Source organism: Alosa sapidissima, chromosome 16, assembly GCF_018492685.1.
Source record: "Alosa sapidissima isolate fAloSap1 chromosome 16, fAloSap1.pri, whole genome shotgun sequence".
NCBI classification, from domain to species: Eukaryota; Metazoa; Chordata; class Actinopteri; order Clupeiformes; family Clupeidae; genus Alosa; species Alosa sapidissima.
This window is the reverse complement of record NC_055972.1, coordinates 12,335,574-12,349,936: the sequence shown is the minus strand read 5'-3', so window position 1 is coordinate 12,349,936 and position 14,363 is coordinate 12,335,574. Positions and strand designations below refer to the sequence as shown.

General features: G+C 39.4%; 1 protein-coding gene across 3 annotated transcripts in view; it reads left to right on the top strand.

Moving 5' to 3' along the window:
* Positions 1-14,218: 14,218 nt before the first annotated feature.
* Positions 14,219-14,363, top strand: part of LOC121684971 (regulator of microtubule dynamics protein 2) — a 49,944-nt gene continuing 49,799 nt past the window's right edge. The window contains exon 1 of one of the 3 annotated variants that reach the window (XM_042065157.1): positions 14,219-14,340. The gene's annotated coding sequence lies outside the window, so the exon portion shown is untranslated. The remainder of the gene's footprint in view (positions 14,341-14,363) is intronic. The other 2 variants (XM_042065155.1, XM_042065162.1) reach the window with 2 other exon arrangements.

Sequence of the window (14,363 nt, the reverse complement as noted above, 5' to 3'; positions counted from 1 at the left end):
TAGTTAGCAGGCTAGCAATCTTTAATCAGTGCCAACTTTGCTGGTGTTAAGTCTGGATGTGGCCTGCCTTTGTTAATGAGCTCACTGGTTTTAGATCAAAACTCCATGCCAACACGTTTAGATGAAAATATTTGTAAGATGTAGGCTATTGCCCATGCCTTACATTTCCCTTACAGTACTGCTGGCTGCACTCAATATGCTCATCAAGACAGCATACTGAAAACTAGTCACTCCCCTGTCATTGTTGGCCTGTCTAATGTTTATCTGGCTCAAGAAGGGGAAGAGGATCATCCCAGGGTTCTCTGTGCTTTGGAAAACCTTTCAGTGTATTGTAACTCACTTTGGAATGTGTGTGAGTGTTATGCAAGTGTTCTTTCATACATTTCTCATCTATCTGGCCTGGTCTGTTCTCAGTTCAAACACTTAAACGGCCATTGGGCTTCCGCACAAGTGTGTGTGTGTGTGTGTGTGTGTGTGTGTGGTTGTGTGTGTGTGTGTGTGTGTGTATCCACATTCCTTTTGGTCAAAATGAGTGGCTCATGTCCATATAAAACAAACCAGATGCTTTATGTTGGTTTTCCATGAACCATGCTGTACAGTATGCCATGTGGTTGGTGCACACATTACATTTGCCCTGCCTGCATGGCTTCGTGAGAAATGCTCAGCATTTGTTGCCGTCAGGTCTTAAATATCAAATCTCGATCTGGTTCTATCCACTTCATTTTTACTCACTCCTGTGTTCTGATCCCCCCGATCTCTCATTCTACGCCCGGGTTTGGCTGTTCAGCTACTCACAGCTGAACTCTGAGGGGGAAGAAAGGGACTGAGAGAGAGAGAGACAGAGAGAGGCAGAGAAAGGGAGAAAAGGCATACGACTGAAATAGCTGAGGGCGGGTAGGCCAAGCCCTGACCACTGGCATGCATAGGGAAATAGCCTGCACTCCATTGGCAGGGATATGGTTTCTGAGCACACAGAGGCTCTCAGAGTCACACGGGCCCCCATGCAAGCCCTCTGCTGTTGCTGCTGCTCCTGCTCAGCAGCCTCCCCACCCTATACTATTCTGGGCCTCACTACCGTTCGGGTGTTTTCACCAAACCACCACAAAGACAGGGAACACTATGAGAGAAAGAAAAAATGAGAGATAGAAAGAAAGAGAGGGAGGGAGAAAGAAAGAGAGAGAGAGTGTGTGTGTGGGAGGGGGGACATGGGGTGTAAATGAATAATTTATTGTAAAATGAGTTAGAGTGGAGATCTTTGTTGATGTTCCAAGAATAATGAACAGCTACTCGTGTCCAGATTTCATAGGTTTCCCACTCCATGATCTGTTTTGCTGGGAAACTTCCCAACATTTTCTCTGTGTGTACTTTGAAGGGTTCTTTTACTATTCCATTTATTGTATTTTCATAATAGATATGTTCTCACACTAAAGTTAAAAGGATGTTTTATCTATCAGTTGAAAGGATATTTATCTATCAGAATAATAGAATATCTAATGACATTCCCATGTATCCAAATGGAAATATTTAAATGATCGTACAATCTTGCCACACATTTTGGGATCTAAAGGAAGTTGTCAGACAATAACAGAAAACCCTACAAAACCCCAGAAAAGCTACTCCAGAGCGTCAGACTATAGGTCACCGATGCACACAGACAGGAAATAAACTTAGGCAGACATGACTTCAATTCCAGGTGTCTACAAGCGGCTCACCAGTAATGCTGACCTTAAGTCACTGTTGGTTTGACCAAAACAGAATCTTTCTGTTTTCTTTCTGTGCGCAGTGGTGTGGATGGGTGTTTGTAATGTCTAATTACATACTGCAAACAGCCCAGCCCAGCACTAACGAGACATGACAACCCTGTAGAATTAGGCTGAGCTCAGTCACCCCCACAACACTTCTGAACACAGCTAAACATACAGTACAATTACTGAAACTTGCTGAAATATCTATTTTGAGTGATTTGTCTAATTACAAGCATGCTTGTTTTTTATAATTTGACAAAACAATAGTTGTATTGGGGTAGTTTGACTATTTTAGAACAGAGATACGAATATTTAGTAATTTACATGCTATTTTACAGGACAGCATGTGTTGAGAGGGGCAGCCTCTGTTCATACTATACCCGGTTCTTGAGACAGCATCCATCCTGAACAAGTGAACAAGGTTTTCATACGCCACCTGCTGGTCAACTTGGCTTCATTCCAAATGTTGGAAAATTCTACTGAGATCAGAACAGCTGTGGATGACATTTATACAATTTATATCAACATAATCATACTGTTAAATTTTTTTTAAATTGTTTACACGCAATTTTGAAAACCGGGTTCTTTTTTTTTCAAAATAGAATCACAATTATCCAAACACCACACTCAATTTGCATAATTCCTAGATTGTTTGCAAAATGACACACTTCAGTCAAAACATACACACTTCAGTCAAAACATACACACTTCAGTCAAAACAGATACACATATTTGTGAAAATGCTATTAGTTGTCATTTAACCAACACAGTCCTCAATGATCAGACACTATTGCAGCCAGTTCCACACTGGTGTTGATAAATAAAAAACACATTTGTAAAAAAACTAATTTTAGGAAATAGCGTGTGCTAGATTTTTGGCCAGACATTGTTATGTAAGGGATAATTTAGATGACAATAGTGACAAACCCACAACATTCTTCATGATTAGTTTGAGATATACTGTAGGGAGAATGTATAGGCCTACTATAAACTTACCAAGCACTGCACAACACTGATGCTGCAGACTGAATATTTCCATAATCAGTTACAGTAATCAACCAGCAATGAAATCAATGAAATAAATTGATACACAATTGGTACACAAATAACAATGACTGCAACTGAGCAACAAGAATACTGTAACTATTCATCATCCACATCACAGGCTCTTCATTGGCAAGGCACCATTGGAAGAATTGCCTCGTGTAAGTGTTGCACGGATTTCTTGAGTCAAATTTGGTCTTTGTCTTCTTTGTTCAGGTTCTATCAACTCTTCAAGTCCTTCTCTACCTCTTCCTCCTTCTCCTCTTCCTCCATCTCCTTCTTCTTCTGTTCCTCTACCTGGGCCTCCTCTTCTACCTCCTTCTCCTCTTCCTCTTCCTCCTTCATCTCCTCTGAGCTCCCCCTCTCATTCTCACTCTTCTTCTAGCTCCTTCCATTTTTGTTGAAGACAGGTGAACTCACCTGCTGCCTTTTATAGCACACCTGAGTGCTGCGTTTTCAAATGAGCACATCTGTGCTTCCACACCTGGTGGATGTGGTTATCCAATTCGTTCATTAGTGTAGTCATTGTCTATCCGGGGCTTTGTAATGACAAGGAAGTAACCTCACAATCCTTATCTGTGTCTAAGGTGTGAAAATGTGTGTAGAGTTTTACAAATCACTGTGTGTAATGTTTTGCAAAAAGGGTGAAGCAGACATTGTGTGTAATGTTGTGCTAATCTGTGGAGGTGTTTTGCTCCTTGGAGTAGAATTTTGCAAATTGTGTGGACATTTTTATTTTAGTGTGTAAACAATCGTAAAAAACTGTAATAATTGAAACTATGGGAAAATAAATTGCAAGTGTACATGTATAAAATTAAAGCAATGTGAGCTTAGATGTTTTGGTACTAATCTCTCTTTATAATGCTTTGACGGCAACAGAAATGTGTCACAGCGCCATCTGGCAAATATTTAGCATTTACCGTATAAGTTAAAAAGTCCGACCTCAACAGCCCCAGTTTGGCAGATGTGTTGTGGTTAAATGTCATTGAACAAAGAATGACTGTTTGAATGAATGTTCTGTCTGAATGAATGTTTCAATTTTGGTGAAATGTAAACTGGTCATTTTGTTATTTATTCATTAATTTGACATTAGAAGGCTTAGTCGTTAAATTAACATTAGAAGGTATATAACACTTCCTCCTTGCCAGAATAAAGACCATGACATCATGTCATACATTTAACATCTGTACTGTCGTCATAAATGTAAAAAAGAACTGTGATTGGTCATTTATGATGAGCATAAAGACACAATCTATGAACAGGGATTATGCCTCTACACCCATACATAAACACAGGGGCTGCTTGTATCACACTTTTCCTGACTGAAATCAAATTAGTGTGTGATTTTAAGGATTGGCTATGCATTGTGCCGTTAGTCTAGTACGTGCAGACGAGAGTGCTCCTAAAAGTCACATAAATACATTGATGTAAAAAGTGTACTAACTGTACTACTGATAATGAGGGTATCTGGCTGTCATCACGTAGTGTCACTGCAGTGTGGCACGTACCGTCTCAGTAGGTCAGACACAGGCTTAGCACGTGTGCCACTGCCAGATCTGCTAGTCACTACTGTACTGACCCGTATGGAGATGCTGCCAAGCACAGGATGAGGGCTCTTCAGCGTGTTATAGCATCATGAGGGCACAGGGTCAGGGAGATGACACTACATTTCTGCCTTGGAATCAACTCAGTTTTAAACACAGCCCATGCATACAACGCACAAGAGTAGATTTCTATCTGTCTTAAGGACATACAGTATCGTCACACTTAGGCCTACACAGTCTGAATCCATCCCATAAGGATGTATCAGTTTTAAAGAGTCAATCTTTAACATGAATGTCACTCTCATTATTGTGTCATTTGTGTATCAATTTAATCACAGATATTGCCCTTAAATTTACAAAAATCAAATTTAATTAACAGTTTAAGGGGAAAAAATACTTGAGGCAAGTTATTGTTAACAGCTTTGAAATAGTTTCTGACATAAGAATCTGTGGCCCCACCCCTCAAGAAGAATTTGGTTCATGTAGAAATTGTTAGAAAGACCTTTAGGATGGTTATTTTCCCTATGGCTCTCCCATCTTTAAAACCATTTTTTATTATTTACACCTGGACAAAGTTAGGCGTAGCCTACTAATCCTCTGCACCTGTGAGCCCTGAGTTTCTTGGTGTTTTATGCCCACAACATTGTCGCAGCGCTGCCTGGAAGGCGCTCTATGGTTAGGCATGGGTTAAGGTTAGGGTTAGGTTTAGGATAAAGTGCCTTTAAGTCGACGGTGTCAGCGCTGCCTGGAAGACGACGTTGGGGGCATAAAACACTATCGAGCCTTCCCTGATCAATCAAGTGCATGCAATACCAACTGTGACCAGACAGTAATTCAGGAGCAGCATTGTTCAAGATTTTAAGTCAGTTTCTGCAGGATTCAGCTCTATTTCTCATCTAGGCCACTTCAGTCCTATGATCGCTATTGTTGTCGATGATGGGTATGTTCTTCTAATTGGTGGTGTTATTGCTGCTTATTGTGTTGGACAAAGGCTCTTAATACTGGGATTTCAATGGAATTACATTCATGAAAATACAAAATGACAATCTTTATGTATTTCTTATGTGATTTACATATCTATCTATGTCCCATTTAAATGCTAAACATTTACATACTGTTTGAAACACAAATGTCAATTAGAATGTAAATTTGAACTTCTAGCACTGTCACACACACACACACACACACACACACACACATACATACAGAGGCTTTTTGAGCATGCAGAGATCTTAGCAACTTGACTAAGATATTGTCTGCACACAATACAACATTTAGGTAACAGCTGATAACTAGAAAATGTAATTTTGAGGAAATTACCAGTGCATGAAAATATAAACATACTGTATATTAACATAACATGCCAAACAAACTTTTATTTGGAAACAGTTGGCAGGAGTCATAGTTGATAACAACTGACAGTTGAAATGGCTGAACAGTTAAATAGTTTAAATCGTTAAATTAACAGTTTAAATCGTTAAATTATTTAATAGTGAATTATTGTAGTGAGGACATTTATTTTGAAACAGTTGTGGGCAGAGGAAATAGTAGTCTTAAGAGAGCCAGATTGTATGCTTAAAGCCTGAGACAGAGTATATAGTTTAAATGTTGAATGTAGAAAGTGTAATGGATGTTGATAAATAGAAAGTTGAATGGATGTTGATAGGCAGATTGTTTAATGGATGTTGATGGATAGTTTAATGGGTGGATGAGTGAATGGTTTGAAGAGGATGAATGGATAGAAAGTTGGATGGAATCTGCCTTATATCCTTGTAGAATGGAGAGACACAGAGAGAGTTGGCCTAGTTAAGCAGAAAGCAGTTGATACAGCACAGGTGCAATCAGTTTAACTGGCCCTTTGATGGGTCCTAGTTGAGCAGCTGGAAGTTGATACAGGTGCAAATCAAGTTAATTAGTCCATTGTGATGTCATAGTGCTAATGCAAAGTCTATGGGGAAAAATAAGCTTGTTTTTTGTTAATATCTCAAAAAGTATAAAGTTTACAAAAGTGAAAAATACATTCATCAAGTGTCCTTTTCAAGACCTACGTTACAAAGTTTGAACAAAGTTTCTATGTTAAACGGTTGAAGCTGAATTAGACGCAGAAATTTGGTGGGAAGAAGAAGAAGAAGAAGAAGACTTCGGATAACAGAACAGTGCATTTTCATGCACTGTAATAAACAGGCTACACACAGCCACTGTCATCAGAAAATGTTATTTGCATATAGGCCTATGATACCAGTCAACAAGGCCAACTTAGTTGAATTTGGTATAGGTGCAGCCCTACTTTGCATGACAATCAGTTGATTCTATTAGATAACCACAATATTGCTTGTTTTGTGTAAAATCTAAATAAAAAACTTCACCGGGATAAAATAATCATGAAAATCCAGATCTCCAGTCTAAAAAAAAAACGTGAGAGCAGCTAGTATGCCTACATTTTAGACAATGCAAACACACACACACAGTTGAAAAAGTTCAGAATTACAGGTTGTGGTCAGGCAATGAGTGCCTAAGTATGAATACAATGTTAACAATGACACTGATAACACACTACAGTAGAGATTCCAAAGTTTATCCCCAACATAAAACGCCTGAATAAATTATCAGAAGCATTTATGTGCAGTCAGCCTGTCATAAAAGAATGAACACCTTCCCTTAATGCACACTGTGATGTCTCATAAAATCAGAAAATTGATTGAAGGCTTTTTTCTCTAGCCCAAGGCTATTTCTTAGAGTCTCATAAACTGTAGTCATGGCTACATATTCAACAAAAACAAATTCATATTTTTGTAATTACATGGTTTATGTCTAATGTACAATGGATTCTTAAAGCTCTTTAAAGCAGGCTGAATATTAAACATCCATCAGTATGTTTTTCTAAGCATTAGTCGGAACAAATCCACCTAAATTCTTACCTCCCGTGCTTTTGTTGTTTTTACACCTACAGTAACTGAACACAGGCCTATTTCCTCCATCATCAAATATTCAAGAATGTCCTTCTTGAATATTTGCATAAAAGTCTTGGAAGGGTAAAAGCGATGGATCATTTTAAAAGACACTTCCTTAATCGTATTCGTAATCAAATATCTAGAAGGTAAGACACCATATTTACTTTCATTCCTGTTCCATTCATGTTACTGTGAGTACAGTATGTGGGACCAACAATGACATCTTGTGACTGGTAACATGGGTATCCAAAGAAGGAAGAAGGAAGGCAATTAAAGTAGCTTGTGTAAAACATGCATAACTCAACTTCTTTTTAAAGAGACTAACAGACCCTCTTTGGCTGGCTTGTCCAAATTTGTTGTGCACATATCCAAACCAAAGTCTGAAGTTTACAGAAGCTAAGCAGACAGTGCACCCTTAACAAAAAAGGTATACTTCAAGTTCATTTTATCAAGTAAACATAGGTGTATTTGAAGTATAATTCCCAAGTTAATGTTTATGTATGTACGTTTATGTAAAGTTTATGTAGCAAGTTTGCTAATATAAATGTGCTTGTGGTATACTTGTAAATTTACTATTTTAATACTTCTTCGAACTAAAGGCCCACTTTTCAGCTAATAGTACTAGTGAAGATACTTGTTAATCTAGCTCATTTTTAGTTCATTATAGTATACTTCAAGTATTTTAAGGTGTAAATGTAATAAACTTTTATGTACATTACAAGTGAACTTATTGGTGTAGTTTACTAATGGTAAATGGACTGCATTTATATTGCTTATTTATGTTATTTATATACTACATTTATCGCATACACACCAATGGCGTGGCTTCCATGCAGGGCACCAACCTGCACATCTAGAGCACTTTTGGGGTTGTGTTTTGTCAGGAGGAGCTCAAACCTGCAACCTTCTTCTAGTTTCTAGACAACTCCTCAGTATATTAAAGGAAACAGGTTGTTTTTACCTTAAAGGTATACTATGCAAGATTTGTACCTTAATACAACCTCTACAAAGCCAATTTGATGGTAAACAAACTAGGGGAATGGCTAGTATAGCCATAGAGCATAGCGGGTCGTCACCGAGAGAACATGCAACTTCAAGAATTGCCAACCTGAAGACATCTTGCGAGAATTGTGAAAGATTACCTTATCAGTAGATATAGCTCTTTGGAGATAGTTTTTACAATCACTAATTTAATGGCGCGATTTTGTGATCAACCGCTGGGCGCAAAAGTGTTGTTCTTATGTCTCTTAATCATGGGTGTGTTTTGGGCGTAACAACTGTCATTCCCTTTAAAGCCTAACACCACCCAACACCAAAGAGTTTTTTGTACCTTAAAATAATGTTTCCAAATTCGTTTCAGTCGTTCATCAACTTGTAACAGGGTGCATTTGCATTTGCTTCGCGGCCCTCTATCGGCTATAACCTCACTATGTAAGTTTGCCAGATCGGGTAGCGGATCTGTAGTTCAATGGAATGAGACATAAGAAACTACAAATTTGACTTGCATCTGATGTCGCAATACATCGTAGCCTAGCCTACTTTTTTTAATAAATCGTGCAACATATTCTACCTTGTCTGTGGACATCGTTATTTGCAAAGTCAGTGCTGGATAAACAAATAGCATGCGTGCGACAGAGGGAAAATTCTTTGTGTGTTTTTTAACAGCAAGTGGCGTAACTTGAAACAGTGCATCAGTATTTTGATAGTCAGCAGCACATTTAAAGGAATCTTCTTGCACGCGAGACCATATGTAGGCAGGGATTCTACTAAGTCCCCCCAAACTACCTGTTTGTGACTAGCAAAGTATAACCTAATGCAGTGTTTCTTAACTGGTGGGTCGGGACCCAAAAGTGGGTCGCGGAACCGTTCTGGGTGGGTCGCAGAGCTTGTGGTTAAAAATAAATTTAAAAATCGGCAATTTAAAATGCTGCCTTATCAGATCTAATGTTGGACCTTTATTTTGATAAACTTTATTCATAGCCTACATATCAGTCATTGCCATGGCATGGACATAGACAATGTTTATGTGACAAGTCATGTTAGACATCATTTTAGTGGTAAACGCAAGTAGGCTGCTACTCTGAATATTTGAAGTACCCTACAGTAGGCTCGGATATGGATTCACTTAAACTGAGGACAAAATAGGACAGAAACCACATTGTGTGGTGTGCAGTAGATGGCTGGCACATGAGAGCATGAAACCATCAAAACTAAAATGCCACATGGAAACAAGGCACCCCTGTCGAAGTCATACCTGTCGAGTACTTTGAAAGGTGACATCAAGAGTTGAAGACTTCACAAATGTAGGCTAATGCCAAACATCTGCATGTTCCAAACAAGTAGGCCTACAGGCACTTCGCTTGTCTTACCATGTAGCTCACCATATCCATTGGTTTGAACGCTAAAATATATATATATCTGGGTCGCGACTTTATGAACATGGGAAATTGTGGGTCCCAAAGCCAGACCACTTAAGAACCACTGACCTAATGTACATGTATCTGCACTCGCCTATTATTTGAACTCATAGGCAAAGTGAAACTAACTTCACCGTGGTCTCATAGTCAATGATGAAACACAGTTAGTTACTTTCACTATTGACTGACAAGCAGAGGTGGAAAGTAACGAAATACATTTACTCACGTTACTGTATTGAGTAGTTTTTCTGTGTATTTTGTATTTTTTAAGTAGTTTATAAAATCGGTATTTTAAATTTTACTTGATTACTTTTTGAGTGAAGTATTGTACTTCGCTACATGAAAAATCCCATCCGTTACTTGAGTAAAAAAAAAAGTTAAGACTAACGAAAACAGAAAGGGAGAAAAAAAAAATCAGCGCCCTAAACCACTAGCCTAGTGATAATGATCAGCATGTAGCCTACAACAGGACATGAATCAAGCTGACGCCATGCAGTCTTTCTGAAAGTGATGGAGATGGAGCCTAACCTATGAAAGCCTAACCTATGAAAGTGTATTTTCCGCTATTCCAATGGGTTGTCTCAGTTCGTTTTAGCACCGAAGAGCGGAGATATTCAAGCAAACAATGGGATTTCGTGTTTTAGTTTATTAGCAGTTGTTTCCCCTCATTTTGATGTCTCTCTTTTTCCTGTTTTGGCCTTTGTTTTTAGTAACCTGACTTGGCTTTCTTGGAGAAAGACATTGCACCAGCAGCACAACAATTAGCGATACACTACTACTAGCGATGCTCAACTAAATAAACAAAAGACTAGGCCTACCTTATGAATCGTGCAGGCGGACTAAACCATTTAGCTCTTTAGCAAGGGAGAGTGAGAGTGACCTTAGACAGTTTTCACTATGTTTTGTATACAAAATCCAGTCAGTCAAACTTTACATTTCGTCTGACATTTATTTTTACATTTAATTTTGAAGTTAAAATATTCAGGTAAAATAAATATATGGTGGAAATATTTTTCCAGTAATTAGCCTACACTTCCAGTGAGTCTATTCGAAATTTTCACCACACATTATATTAACACACATATAGGCCTAAAAAATCCAAACATAAGAGTTTTGTGTATTAAAGTGGAATGACACAGGAAAAAAGTATTGAACGTGCCTACTGAAATTTCTTCAATACTTTGTGGAAAAGCCTTTGTTTGTAAAGACAGCTTCAAGACATTTCCTGTATGACAAAACTTATTAGTCGCAGTATCAGGTGTGATTTTGGTTCATTGTTCTAAACAGATTCCAGGGGTCCCTCTTGTGAATCCTGATCTTTAGTTCCAGATTACTTCCAGAACTGTTTAATTGAATTTAATTGAATTGGCTGCCTTCAAGTCTTTCTGGAGCTTTCTCCGAGTGGTCCTTGGCTCTTGGAATTGACTATCCTTCTGACTCCCTGGTCAGAAATATTGCGAGGAGATCCTGTGCCCTGTGCCGGTTGATGATGCAGTGATGTTTCTTCCACTTGGAGATAATGGCTCCCATGCTGCTTACTGGAAGATTCTGAAGTTTTGAAATGCATCTGTAACCAGTTTCATTGATATAATTTGCAACAATAAGGTTGCAAAGGTCTTGGGAGAGCTTTTTGCTTTTATCCATCATGAAATGTTTCTTGTGTGACACCTTGGTAATGAAAAACCTTTTTATAGCCCATCAATATGTAAGCTACTAACCAAGCTTATATTAATTTGCGCAGATAGAAAGGATAATTACTCTCTAACTACTTACAGATTCCAGCTCGTTCCTTCCCTTTCCTTGCCTTAGTGCTTTTTCTTAGCGTGTTCAATACTTTTTCCCTGTGTTATTCCACTTCATTACACATGACTCTACTTATGGAGTTGTTTGGATTTTTTATGTGTGGAGTTATTACTAATGCCTGATGAAAATGTTGTGCCCCCTGTATTCCACTTTTCAAGGGCCCTCTCCTCCATTGCCCTATACTTCCCACTTTCCCCCCCAGTTCGACGCCCTTTAATCTGCTGAACCTTCTGCTCGTTTCCAAATATAAAAAAAAAACTCTCTGCAACTCAACATTGGCCTGCCTGCCTCAGCTGCCTGTGAGGGGCTTTTCAGTTGTGCTGGATTACTGTTCACTGCAAAGCGACCCAAGGATGAGTGCAACTAACTTTGAAAATCAACTACTGCTCAAACTTAAAGGAGAACCCCGGTGATTTTTCACATAGATCTCCATTTCTCAACATCCTTATCAGGCAAGTACCTCCACTCGGCGGCCATATTGCAACACTTTTTGGGCACTTATCGTGCATATATTTCGGCAGAAATGCGTGTGCGTAAGGCTTCACGACACCAATCTTGCTCCAGCAGCGAGATCACAACAGATGATTGGCACGATGTCTTCACAGCACACCACATGATTGGCTCAATGTATTTTACAACACACCACATGATTGGCTCAATGTATTCACATGTCAACGTTTTGCCGCGGAAGGATTGTGATATGTGTAGACAACTGCCATATTGGCGTTACAAACTAACCCCATGCATTACTATGGAGGATTTTTTGAGTGCTGTATCTCCTCATTAGAAAGTCTCTGGTAAAACTGGTTGTTCTGGTAGCCCCCCCCCCCCAAAAAAAAAGTAACTAAGTAACTTTTACTTGAGTACATTTTCAGATCGGTATTTTAACTTGTACTTGAGTAATATTTCATCAAGGTATTGGTACTTTTACTTGAGTACAATATTTTCATACTTTTTCCACCTCTGCTGACAAGGTGTTACCATCGAAAACATAGCCGGACAAAAACAACACTTACAACACTTGACGAATGACTGAATAAAAATCCTAAGGATATTTTGCAGAGGAGTTGCTGCTTACATCTCGTGACAGTGCGTCTAGCTGTGCTTTATACTGTAGGCTATGCGCCTTTCGCTATAGACCAGGTTGTTCTTGGTCAGTGGTGTAATGAATTTTAGAGATAGCGATTTTTGGGGCAGCCGTGGCCTACTGGTTGGCACTTCGGACCTGTTACCGGAGGGTTGCCGGTTCGAACCCTGATCAGTAGGCATGACTGAAGTGCCCTTGAGCAAGGCACCTAACCCCTCACTGCTCCCGGAGCGCCGCTGTTGATGCAGGCAGCTCACTGCGCCGGGATTAGTGTGTGCTTCACCTCACTGTGTGTACACTGTGTGCTGTGTGTGTTTCACTAATTCACGGATTGGGATAAATGCAGAGACCAAATTTCCCTCACGGGATCAAAAAAGTATATATTGTAGCGTCGGTGGATATACATGTTTAGCGTTGAATGAGTGTCTCCCAGAATGCAGTGCGAGTGAATGCTATAAGGTGTAATGTCGATTATAATAGTTGTAGTTACGTTTAGCATGTTGTGTATTTGTTAGCGTGTTAGTCTCTTTGGTTGTACCTCATGTGCTTATCCCCGTGTTGATGTGTGTGGTAAACCCTTATTGTGTGTTGCATGTGCGGCTGAGACTACCCCTGTGTTGCCCTATCCCAGTATGTCTGATTGTGTCTGAGTCTTCTTGTTCCAATAAATGGCAGTGCTGGCCAAAGGTGAATCTTGTCTGAGGGTGAGATCGCTACAATATACTTTTGTATCGTGCGCCAGATCACACCTTATGTCATTAATTGCTACATCCCTGGGCGCTAAATCTTTACTTTATTGAGCAGTAAGATAATAATAAGCCTTCCGTCACGCTTTGGGCCACCTTGCACCGGGTGCACCATAGGGCCCAACATATCCAAACTATTTTTGATAGCACATAGCCTACCCTCATAACATGACAAACGACACTTCTGCCATTGTCTGAGTGGCCCTCTGAAGGCTATTACCGACCTAGCAACCCTAGCCACTTTCTAGTCTTCGGAAATTATGTTCATACTTTGTTGCAAAGGATGCATATTTAGTTTGTTGCGCTCAACCAGAGGGGGACCCCGAGAGAAAATCTAAATAGGCCTAGATTAGCCCTTGACATCCCCGATACCACGGCGCTACATAGTGGTTTTCTCATCTTGAAAGTTGTATTTACTCAATGGAAATGGTAAGTTAGTCAGCTTCTTGTGCGAGATTAAAATAGAAGCATGTTAAATTATCGTTAGGCAGCAAATGTTCGAAATGTGTCAGCTTGAAAGGCTCATGGGAGTTCCTAAAATATTATGTACACTAACTTTGCCTTTTTTTCCTTTTATCTGTTCTGATTTTTTTGCTCGAAATGATATGCTGTATGATTATGAGTCACGTAGTAGCTCGCTAAGGCATGGTGTAAAACTCTTTATTTAGTCTACGGATTTTTCCATCAAGCTAGGCCTACCTATAGCCTACTTTGACCAATACAACAGTACACTTCCATAAACTTCCTTTCGCAGGGCAGGGCACAGCCTTTTGATTTTCGCCAAATATTCCACAGGCTATTGTGACAGCAGTTCAGAAATGGTTACTCGTGGTTACATGAAGATATGGAGCGCTCTAGAATCGAGTTAGTATCTCAGACATCTTTGGTGTCATTGTCTGCAAGGGTGAACCGCGGCCATGACCTCCATCAACTTGGCGCAACTACAACTCATGAGGCAAGTAGCAGCGACTCCTGACACATCACCGATGTACATGTAAACAACGTAAGTGCGCCATTTGTGTATTT